General features: G+C 39.4%; 1 non-coding gene across 1 annotated transcript; it reads right to left on the reverse strand.

Annotated features, from left to right (window-relative positions):
- Positions 1-1314: 1314 nt before the first annotated feature.
- trnaq-cug (transfer RNA glutamine (anticodon CUG)) lies at positions 1315-1386 on the reverse strand. Its single transcript has one exon. It is a non-coding gene; the product is annotated as a tRNA-Gln (tRNA).
- Between the last annotated feature and the right edge of the window lie 8603 nt (positions 1387-9989).

Consider the following 9989-nt stretch of genomic DNA (forward strand, 5'->3'; position numbering starts at 1 on the left):
GAGAAATATATTATAATAATGGCATTATGGGAGAAATTAAAGGTTTATATAGAGGTACTAAGAATCTGTTTTTGTTACCTTAGAATTTTGGTTTTGCAATAGATCTTATATTTTATACCTTTTATATTTATATCAGGTGGAGCAAACGTTTGTCGACATCATCTACTGCATAGAAAGGTATGTGTGGTGTGAGTTTTACTTTGAAATGTCATGGTTTATGTCCTTTGTAAAGATAAAAGTCAAACTGCAACAATTTTAAATGTAAAAATGCATCATTAGATACTCATAAAATAATTTAAGAACTCCCATGACTATCGATGTATACGCTCGTCTCATTCAATGCTCATACACCCTCAAGAAGTAAAGCTCTATAATTTGTACTTCAGGGCAACAATCACTTGTGTTGTGTGAACCATAGGATTGAAGCCTAAAGCTGCATCACTGGATTACGTTTATGCATAACCGTTCTAAAGATAACATATAAACCTCTGTATGAGGATTCAATTAAATGCCTCATAGCAATAATTAATAATTCATATTCAAAAACATCATTCATTTTTCTGTAAGTAATTATCCTGTGCAGGGCCAAGAGAACTCCATAGATTATTAGAACGACATTTTTCATTTGAGACTATATATTAAACCACAGATCTTATCACATTATTCCTGTGACTTCTAATGTCTTCTGAGGTCACAAGTGCCTATAAAACCAATATGCATATACGTACATGCTACTGTATATACAGTATATAGTATAGTAGCTGCTAGCCGTGATATTTAGAGAAAAAAATCCATGGAAACAAGAGGTTGTTTAACTTTGAAGTTCCCCTGAAACATTTTCCAAATGAATTATAGCTTCCTGATTCCTGCTTTGTCAGAACTCACACAATGAGTATTATTTAGGAGACCTATTTTAGCCAAGTTGTTTTTAAAGAAAGCACTGAAAATTAAGACTGGGTATCAAGGAAAAGCATTGCCATGTATTGTGTCTTTGTTTTTTCCTATATATTTTTACCTTGGAAAGCTCTCAGCACTGTAATTAGCAAATGTTTTATCGTCATTTATTTCATTGATATATATCTTTTTGCTGCAGAATGATATAATCTGGACTTTTTTGAGAGTTTATGGTGCCACGCAGCTTATTTTTCCAAGCTCTTTGTATGGTACAGAGTACAGGGCTGTTGTCGATAACTTTGTCACCTGGAGGGAGGAAAACCAACCCCAACTCAACGTGGATAATACTAAGGAACTGGTGGTGGACTCAGATAGATAGATATACTTAAATGATCCCAAACTGGGAAATTCAAAATTATAAGGTTCCACCGAGATTTGAACTCGGATTGCTGGATTCAGAGTCCAGAGTGCTAACCATTACACCATGGAACCCCTCCTAACCTCAGGAGGACGAGGGGAGAGGCATGCCCAGTCTACATTCAGGGGGTCAATGCGGATATTGTTGAGGACTACAAGTACCTGGGGGCCCGCATTGGTTATAAACTTTACTGGGGGAGGAACATCTACAGAAAGGACCAAAACCGTCTGTTTTTCCTGAGGAGGCTGAGGTCCTTCATCATCTCTAACACCATGCTGAGGATGTTCTCTCAGTCTGTGGTGGCCAGTGCTTTACTCTATGCTGTGGTGTGTTGGCAGTGGTCTGAGGGTGGGGGACGCTAATAAACTGGACAGACTGATCCAGGGCTGGTGACGTTGCTGGAGTAAAATTAGACTCTCTTACTGTAGTGTTGGAGAAGAGGACATTGTCCAAACTGAGGCCCATCCTGGACAATGAGGTCCACCCACTGTACAGAACACTGATGGGACAAAGGAGTCCATTCAGTAGCAGGATGACCCTTTCTAAATACAGTACTGAACACCAGAGGAAATCATTCCTGTCTTTTTCCATCAGTCTGTATAATGCCTCACTTTAACATGTAGTGATGAGGAGGAATGAAGCGGCAGTAAATTATATATCTGTACATATGGTTACATATATTTCTCTTTATTTATTCTCTAATTTATCTCTAATCTCCTTGACTCTTTCTTCTAATTTCTAAATAATCTATTCTTGGTCTTACTTTATAGCTATATTCTGCAATGGAGTGACTGTAACTAAACGCAATTTCCTTGTAATTAATAAAGGATTGCGACTCTCATTCTGATTCGTCTGAACCGTCCTCCTCACCCGCTGCGCGTCTCCTCCGTCCGTTACGGTAGCAGAGCTTCCTGCCGTAGAGCTCGGGCTGACCTCCTAACAAAGAACAGGTTCAATTCGCCTCCCCTCCCCCAACCCGGGAAGCTGATGAGGGGTCACGTGACCTTTCTAGACAGCGCAAGGAGCGACTGTGACGTGTCCGGGTGGGGGAAGGGCGTCAGAGTCACACGACTTCTGTTGTGTCGATAGTAAAGGCGAGGGCAGCGGGGGGGGGGGGGGTGTATGACGTCTGTGCGTGGAATCAGCGAGGAGTGGGTCGTATTTACACTAAAGAGAATCAGGATGTGGGGGCTGGGCTGAAGTCAGTGTGTGTGTGTGTGTGTGTGAGAGAGAACTGTATAACACCTCCCCCACTCTTACCCACCCCCACCCGGGGCAATCAGGAGCTGGTCAGAGATCCAGGTTGTTGTTGTTGTTGTTGTTGTTGTTGTTGTTGTTATGTCATACTCTATAGACCTATTTTCCAGACAGAGATCAGTAGAATAACAGGAAAAAAATAAATAAATAAAATAAAAATAAAATTTTATATATATATATATATATATATATATATATATATATATATATATATATATATATATATATATATATATATATATATATATATATTAACATATTTTATTTCTCATCGGCAAAGAAAACTACATGCATCATTTCATTAAAGTGGATTTTATATAATTGTACATTACGTGAGCTGAGTGGCTGAAAATAGCGTGTTTCTGTGTGTCACGTTCACCCAGCATCTTTTAGAAACGGTGTCACCGCTGGAAGCCACATTCCTGCCCCCACCAGAATCAAATTCCTCTGAGAGGAATGGGGGAGGGTTGGAAGGCGGGGAAAGAAAAAAAAAAAACAGACAGATGTCAAAGATTCAAAGCTGGAGGACAGAGGTCAAGGGTCGGTGACCTGGGCATCCCTTTCCCTCCCCCCCTCCAGCATAATGGAAGTCATTGACTTTAAGACACTTTACTGACAGTGACATTTACATCTTTAAGTTTTGAAAAGTCTGTATTAATCTGAAGTGGTTTTTTTTGCGGTTTTACAAAGTGTTTTTCCCCAACTTTTATGCATAAAGACTGATTTTTTTTTAAAAAAATGTAAGAAAAGGAAAAACATTTAACAAAAGCCTTTGTCATGTAAATGAAACCACAGCGTATACTGTAGCTGGAAACAGTTACCTCATTGTAAAAGTTGGAAACAGGAGGAGGAGAGAAGCCTCAATCTGTCCAAAGCTAACAAATCAGAATATAATCACAATGTAATGAACATTTTATATCTTCATTATTTAATCTCTACTAAACACTAGTTGTCTGTCAACTGTTTCCATTTTGGTAGAGAGCAGCTCAGAATCCACACACTTCTAAACACTCCAGTTTTTGTTTTACATTAAAATCAAATAAGTTCTAATATATAAATTGGTACAGGGAGGTGCTGGACGATTGATGTTGTTGCGTTTGGACAGAACCAGGCTGGATGTTTCCCCCACTGCTGCTCTCCATGCTGAGAGAAGCCAACTGGCTGCTGGCCCTAACGACATACTTTCTGCATTGACATGAGAGTGAATCAAACTTATTTTCTGACTGTCAGCAAGAAAGTGAATTTCCAGAAGTCATAAGCTGTTCGCTCTCGAACAATAAAAGTACATTTGCAACACAAATCGACTGGGTAAATGTGCGTCATTACGTCCTTATTTTAATTTGGATTAATCTGTAAATTGTTTTCTGCCATACGTCTTTGACACGGTGGAATCTGGACACTTCCAAACAGTTGTCATTAAAAAAAAAAAGAAAAGATTACAGTATTTTCCACACTATAAGGTGCACTGGATTATAAAGTGCACTGGATTATAAGGCGCACTATTGGTCTGTAAGAAAATTAAAGGCTTTTAGATGCGCCTTATAGCGTGTTAAAGCGGAAGCTGAATGATGTCGGCAGCGATATGTCTCAGATTGGTTTCCATGGAGATTAGCGTTTGAGTTTCAGTCTTGGGATGTTCTGCATCATGCAATGTTCTAGCTATGTGTCATAATGTATTCAATCAGTAATGTAATTAGATTGTATAATGGTGAAGCGGTTGTGATAAACAATAATACCCCCGCCCCCCGCCCCCCCACTCATGCAAGGATCAACTAAAACCGTCCACGCCTGAAGCAGGAGATGATGCTCTATGTTTCTCTCTTCTGTTTTCACAGCAGAATGTTATCTTTGATGTCTTTTATAAACTCAAAATAGACGACTCAAACCAGGCAGCCGAGCTTTACTGAAAATGTAGGTCATGATTATTAGAGGGAACAACCTGAGGACGTGTTACACATCCTTACTGTATGATTTCTAGCCTGCAGGACCTGGTGGGGGGTTGGGGATGGGGGTTGGGGGCCACACTTTCTCAATGACATTGTATTGTTAAGCGAGAGGCAGGGGGATGGGCTCATCTGCTATGCAGTGGATCACCGGTTTGCAGCCTCCTGCTTTGTCATAGCAACATAATGCTGCGTAATGGGCCTCCACTCAGCCAGACACACACAGTCACATGTCACAAAACATCATCATTCCCCAGACCTGCAAGTTCAAGAGGCAGTATTTGAGCAGGACCATCATGTGTGTGTTCCTTAAAGAAATAAAGGATGATAGAAAAGAAAGCATCAGCTCTGGGTAACAGTACAGGAAACTGATATCATGTGTCCTGATAAAGACGTTCACTAGTAGATGTCTGGCATCTTATGATCTGAAATACGCAATAATAGAGACTGTTTCCAACCAAGCTAAATTAGTCTAAACCAGAAAAAAACAGCTTCATTGTACAAGAGTTGTGTGTTTATATATGTTTAAACCCATTTTGAATGTGCCAATGAGTGTGTGTGTGTGACTGAATCAGAAGGAGATTTCATGGTGAATGCAAAATTTTCTTTTATATTAGAAAATGATTTGCCTCAAACGAAAGAACAATATCCTCCTAATAAATCCCCTCATTGGTGGGTATTAATGCTGGATCATCTGGAAAAGTAACGTGAGAACCAGAGAAGAGAGAGAGAGAGAGGAGGGAGTCTTTGTCTTTGGACACAGTGACATCTAGTGGTGTAAAGTAGCACAGCAGTCATGAAGTCAAGGGCTCATCCTCTCTTGTGTAACGTTTTGTGTCCTGGTGTGAACAGATGAAATCAGTCTGAATCAGTTATGTCTTATAACTGCAGCCTCCCTGTCTCCTCTCTGTCTGCTGTATCCCATGTAAAAAATAAACAAGAGCACACTTCATAAAAAGGTGCAGTCATCCAGCCTGCTAACAACCGCTTAGGGATATCCAGCTGTCAGTCAACCATCACTGTCTAAACCAAACCCCACATCTTGCTGTGCTTCTGAGTGGGTGGTTTGTATGTGAATAACAGCTTGTAGTGGACTATGTGATTGCACAACGTTGCATTATCATGGGATGTGGTGAAAGGGGAAAAATATTTCATGCAGGACATTTATTCAGAAGTCCTTCATGCCAAGTAGGTTTTTCCAACCTCATATAATACAAATATTTTCACAGGGAATGTTAGAAATACTTGTGAACACACCACAAGTGAATATACTTGAGATTATGAATAGACAAAAGAGGGACTGTAGAGCTAGATTTATCAGTGAGACGGCCTATTGAGAGAGAAGAGAACACTTTTCTCCACACGCGATATTTTATTACTTTCAAGGCATAACTATCCACTCATGGTTCAGATCTTAGGAAAGCAGTGTGTAAGCATGAATCCTTATCCCATAATAAAAAACAGACAATAAGTAATTGATGTAGAGGCCCCATTCAGATGATGAAGAAGACTAAACCAGTCTTAGCCCCTCTCTCACCTGCACAGAGGCACATAACATATATATTACGCTGTCCTCTCTATTGCTTGCACTCATCATTGTAATTTACAAAATATTTTATAAATATCTCGGTTTTTGGCTGTGTGACAAACATGAAACAGCATATTAATGACCTCATGAAGGCCGTAAAGTAAATCTGGTGTTTCTTTTATTCGGACATCTAGAGGCCAAAACAGCAGGAAGCACATGCTTGAGTTAACATTTCATGTGTTATGGACTATGGGGATATAACTGGTATGCAATCTCCTGCCTCCACTCTAAAATCTGTAAATGCAGCTCATCATTCTGTCCATTGCCGATGAGAAGTTAGCATTACTTAAATGTCACTGACTTTTCTTCACATTCAGAACAGGACCTGGTTTTCTTCTTGGATAAGCCACTCGTGCAAATTCAGTCAAGAAGACTGGGGCTTTGCACAGATAATCCTTGGTTGTTTTTTTGTTTTACCTAACTGTCCTGTCTTTTAAACCTCAGCAGGGTCATCAGCCACCACCACCAGTGACTAAGTGGCAGTATTATTCTCCTGGCTGCTCTGGGTAAATGTCCTTCAATCCATCAGGGCTAGAAGAATAGTATGTAAGTCCTGGAATGAGAAACTTGCTCCGCACAAGTGGAGTTATCTGAAAAGTAAGTAGAAAATCCTGCAAACCTAGACAGTCATGACTGTTTTCTTGGATTTAATGAAACATTCTTGTCACTGGCCTCGGCCAATTATGTAAAATTTCTTTCCTGTTCAGTTGTTTCATTTTTATTATGTTTTTATTTTACTTTTTTTCTCATTCAATATGTCATTGCAAAAAGAAAGTTTTCCTCTTTAAATTAAGGCAAATTTACTGACAAAATAAAAACAATATTCAGCATAAATCTCCAGATGGGAATAATTAATATGGCTGCAAATCAAATCTTGTAGCTTGTATTTATCTTAAAGAAAGTGACAAGAATAAAAAAACACTGGTGGAACTAAGGGTTTCCTTGAAGGAAGGAAAAAATGAGGAAGAATAGAGATTATTCAACCTAGGATGGCAAGAGTTTTTTGTTTTCTATTTGCTGGACAAAAGATAAATCTTTCAAAATCTTCATGGCAGCTTGTTCTCAGACAGATTATTAGACCGCTTATATATATATATATATGTGTGTGTGTGTGTGTGTGTATGTATGTATGTATGAAATATATGCCAATTCAGACACATTTGCACACAAGTACACAAAATGCATAAAACATGGTGTAATATATCTTTAATGATGCATTCTGCCTCCTTCAGGACTAATCTTCTCTTCAGCAACAGAAGCGGGTCTCCTGATCCGGGAGGTCCCCCCTCATCAAAGGTGTGCATTGAGGCCACCTGCAGCTCAGAGGATCACAGACACTCAGGTGTTTGATCACCACACACGCCTTCCTCCTCAGGAGCATGCAGGCTGAAAACCAATACTGGGTTGTTGACTTTAGAGATGCCTTTTGTCAGATCACATGACACACACACCCTTGTGTTTTCCCGATGAAGGGCTATAGTCTCTCGCCACACACCAATAGCACTTTTGAGTCAAGCCACCCATAAATAGATGATTGTGTTTTTGCTGACAATAAATAATATATATACTCTCAGGGGGTATTGATTAGCTGTTTTGTACTGATGGTGCTGAGGTTATTTTGCAAGAAAGGACAAAGTGAGCTTGAAAATTGGGTGAATTGTGTGGTATTTAAAAGCAGCATTTTGCCACCGGCTTTCATACAAATATTTGTTGTATTATTAAATATGTGGACAATATTTTCCAAACCAATCAGATGACATCTTAAAGGCTGTGTGCAGCATGCAGACAGGAATAAAACCTGAGAACTGTATGCTTTGTTATGAACACGTTTTATTGGATCATTAGGTGGTTTAGGAAAACACAGGTCTGCACAGGTAAATGCACGCTGTTAACTGTGACTCATAGTAAATAAATGTGTGAACAGACACGGTGACGTGAGTTGGAGATGAAATCCATTTAGGCAAACGCACCCTATATTTATAGAGTGAGTTCACAAATTGGCAGAGGCTTTCCCAAGGTCAATGAAATAATGGCATGGAAGGGATGTGTGTACCTACTGCAGTAGAAATCAGGACCGCACACACATGGAGTGTTTTCCTCCACTGAATGCCATAAACCCCCTCCACCACCACCACCCCCACCACACATGGCTGCAATAAGCCAACAAATTAAGCCATTATGCTGTTTTTTAGCTACACAGACTTCCGTGTTTAAATATTTTAAGAGTAACAGGGGAACTCTCACCCCGAGCTAGATTGTGTGTCTGGGACCACCAGGGAAACAAAATGCACATCCATATTATCATTAGAGGACTGTGGGATGATTTGCATGGTACACAGTCATAGCTCGATGAAGCTATAGCAGTTCATACTCTAATTACAACTGTCTGCTTGCTCTTACCTAACAGGATCTCGAGTATTCGGGAATAATATGGGAATACAGGGTTTGATCGGAACTTTTAATCTGATTTCATGACCCCTGTTGTGGATGCTGTATGCTGTTCAGGATGTGCTAATGTGGAGATATTACCGCTAAAGCATAAAGGCATGGGTCAGAGTGTTTTTGGCAACAACTGTTATGAGCCCACGGCAAGATGGTGACTTCAGCCAAATCTAATGAAGGTGTGTAAGTGTGTGTTCACTTCTACTTTGCAAAGTTTAAGAGCAACATCTATAAAAGTTCATTATGCTGCTGCTGTAATAGGGTTCAGGGAAGTACTCCGTGAGCTGACAAAAGCATGACTGCCTCGTAAAAACCCCTTGAGGGAACTTACTAATTAAATACTCACTCTTTAACTCCAATAAATAGCAAGGATTTCAATCTTTTCCTACATGTCATATTTTCTCCATACCTGAGGCTATGAAATGATGCCAGAAACCGGGAGTCCATCCTGAGGAATTTTAAGCAGGATGGTTTTAATAGTTTTCCAAGAATATTGTTTTTCCAAGCTCCTGTTAAAAATGAGAGGTGAGAGCTGAGGAGAGGGTTTCCCTGGGATGTTAGAGAGTTTTACTGAGGTCACATGTGAGGGTTTGATAGAGAAAACCTGCATTTCTGATCAACTGGGTTGTCTTTAGTTGGCAGTCGGTCTTACTCTCTTGTTCAAGTATGCAGGTGTGTACCTGGTTCTCCATTGAGCATTATGTTTGGATGAAAATACAAGTCAGTACACTACCATGAATTACACGAATAGATAAAAATGACTGAATCAAATACAAAGCATGAACTTTGAAAGACACTGTACAAAGCTCTCCATTTCATAATCACTAAAGTTTAATGGGGTATGCTCTGGCCAACATCCATCCTAAATTTCATGGAAATATTAAATTGTTTTTGCGTAATCCTCCTGACGAACTATGCAAGAATGGAAGACATGAGCTCCTCGGGGTAAAAGAAATAATAATAATAATAATAATAATAATAATAATAATAATAATAATAATAATAATATAGAAATAATACATATGCAGCTGCAGTTTCTAGTTATGCAGTTATTAAATGAGTTTTAATCTTTAACTGAAGCCTGGGGTGCAAAAAATAACAGAAGACAAATAGATAGATAGATAGATAGATAGATAGATAGATAGATAGATAGATAGATAGATAGATAGATAGATAGATAGATAGATAGATAGATAGATAGATAGATAGATAGATAGATAGATAGATAGATAGATAGACAGATAGATAGATAGATAGATAGATAGATAGATAGATAGATAGATAGATAGATAGATAGATAGATAGATAGACAGATCTGTCTACCTGCCTTCACGTCCCACTCCACGCGCGTCACTCACCACCGGACGGTCCAATCACAGGGCGCGGGGAGCCCCTGACTCCTCCCCGGTGCATAATTGAAGTTTCTTTAGTTTCTCCGGCGGATCCT

Source organism: Antennarius striatus, chromosome 12 (genome assembly GCF_040054535.1).
Source record: "Antennarius striatus isolate MH-2024 chromosome 12, ASM4005453v1, whole genome shotgun sequence".
Classification (NCBI taxonomy): domain Eukaryota; kingdom Metazoa; phylum Chordata; class Actinopteri; order Lophiiformes; family Antennariidae; genus Antennarius; species Antennarius striatus.